General features: G+C 32.9%; 1 pseudogene; it reads left to right on the top strand.

The window, feature by feature from the left end:
- The first annotated feature begins 632 nt into the window (after positions 1 to 632).
- LOC109372439 (10 kDa heat shock protein, mitochondrial pseudogene) lies at positions 633 to 1,132 on the top strand (annotated as a pseudogene).
- Positions 1,133 to 2,562: the final 1,430 nt, after the last annotated feature.

Genomic DNA, 2,562 nt, shown 5'->3' with positions numbered 1-2,562 from the left:
TCTAATGTGCAATTCCCTGATGACATCAAACTAATTTTTAAAAATTTGATCCTGCTGCTTCTTTGGTTGTTCTTACAGGGATGATTGGTCTGGTATAGGATGTTTATCAAAACTAGAAGTGGAAGTTTAAGAGTACTCTTGCTCCTCTGTTTCTAAAGTACCTATTCTAATTGTACTAGATAGATATGCAGTAAAATTAACCTTTCAAATCGTGTATGTTAAGTTAGATTTATTTTGCATCTCCCAACACTTTCTGCTAATTTTCTTCTAAGACAAACATTGGAAATAATAAGTTTCATAACATTTGTTAGCCTCATTGTTAAATTTCTATTAAATTATAGTAATATTTTATTTTTTTTAATTGGGAATCTAGTATAGTATTTTCCTGTTCTAGTTGAGGAGACCCCTTTAAAAAGAATGCATATCAGGTTGGATGAGATTTTGACAACCTTACATTTTGAATATTATGCCCTAAATAAATTTTAGTGAGAAGAGTAAAAGTTGTACAATAGATTTTTTTTCCCTGTGGTAAAACCAAGAATATATTTTGGATAAAATCTCTAGAGTCGACTGCAGCTCTCTCCTTGCGGCCGCGGCGCCACAGCACAGTACGAACTGCTGCTACGGGAGTCATGGCAGGACAGGCATTTAGAAAGTTTCTCCCTCTCTTTGACTGAGTATTAGTTGAAAGGAGTGCTGCAGAAACTGTAACCAAAGGAGGCATTATGCTTCCAGAAAAATCTCAAGGAAATGTGTTGCATGTAACAGTAGTAGCTGTTGGATCTGGCTCTAAAGGAAAGGGCGGAGAGATTGAACCAGTTAGCGTGAAAGTTGAAGATAAAGTTCTTCCAGAATATCGAGGCACCAAAGTAGTTATAGAGGACAAGGATTATTTCTTATTTAGGGATGGTGACATCCCTGGAAAGTATGTAGACTGAAATAAATCACTATTGACATGGCATCACGTGAAGCTGCCCATTCCACTGAAGTTCTGAAATCTCATCATGTAAATAATTTCCATGTCTCTCTTTTGTAATAAAGCAATGATGTCCAAAGTAATGACATCCAGTGTCTCTTAAAATTTAGTTCCACTGTACTGATATAAACATTTCCAAATAAAAATATAACAATAAAAAAATCTCTAGAAAATAGCAATATTTTTATAATTGAATTAGAGGATGACAGAATATTTGAAAAAAATTCTGGTAAGAAGGCAAGGTTGGCATCAAACTGTGAAGAATCAAATTTGCCCACACACGGGAATATCACTGGCCCTTAAAATATATTGGAGTGTAAAGGTACCTATTTAAGAGAAAATCAGACACTTTAAAATTTTTCCCATGGGGAAAAAAATATCTGTGTTAAAATCGATGTAAATATAAGTAGGAAAGCTAATGCAGCATTTGAAAACCATCTTCACCACCAATTAAATTCGGCTGTTAATGTTACTGTCATTGTTGATTACTAAAGTCTGATGTCTAGCAGATCCTAACCACATCAGGTACTGAGCTGACCATGATATATTTTGTGGGTCATTTGTTAGTAATCCAGAGATAAGTATAGTACACATACATTAAAGTGTGTGCAGTTTATTCTAAATATGAATTATTGTATATATTTGTGTTCTTATAATGTATTTTTACTGCTTTAATTTCTAATTTTTAAACAAAAAGTGACAGGACAAATTTAGGTTTACTGGGAAATAAATTGAAGTTGAATTCAAGAATGTTTCATTATAATAAATTGTTTTTATTCCTTTTATAAGAAATGCTGCTTTAAATTTACCAATTTTGCATATTTTTCTTACATGTAAAATACCATATATGATTAGATACATAAATTATTTAACATATTACTATTATAAATAATATATAATGAGAATTATACTATTTTTAGCAGCCTGCTCTTACTTTGATATTTATCTCAAGTATTATGATATGCAAAAGTTTGTATAAAGAAATTATAGAGTTTGAATTCACAGAGAAAAACAATTGTAAAATATGTTGGGAAAATTAACAGCAGAAAGAAAGGAAGATTCTAAACCTAGAGCTATGTGTTCTAATTCATTTGTATGGAAAATTATTTTAGTTGCCTACTCCACGATCGGATCTCCCCTCTTACCTTATCTGCCTGATTATATTCGTTCAGTAAAAACACAACATTTTCCAACTTGGTTTGCAGCTGGATGTGGCCATGTTACTAAATTTTGGACAATGATATAAGTATAAATATAGATATATTATGTATTTCCTTTCTACATTGGAACTACAACTGCCACAGGGAGCCATGAACTAGAGAACATTATGCTAAGTGAAATAAGTCAGTCAGAGAAAGACAAATACCATATGATCTCACTTATACGTGGATTCTAAAAAACTGAATGGATGGGAGAAGTGGATGAAGATAGTCTCATAGACACAGAGGAAGAACTGAGGGTTGTTAGCTGGGAGGGGGTGGGGATGAGGGAGAAGGGGAAGGGATGAGAAAATACAAATTGGTAATTGCAATATGGCCTCAGGGATAGAAAAAGACAGTCTGGGAATATAATCAATAATGTTGTAA

Source organism: Hipposideros armiger, unplaced genomic scaffold, assembly GCF_001890085.2.
Source record: "Hipposideros armiger isolate ML-2016 unplaced genomic scaffold, ASM189008v1 scaffold_636, whole genome shotgun sequence".
Classification (NCBI taxonomy): domain Eukaryota; kingdom Metazoa; phylum Chordata; class Mammalia; order Chiroptera; family Hipposideridae; genus Hipposideros; species Hipposideros armiger.
This window is presented reverse-complemented; position numbering and strand designations above follow the sequence as displayed.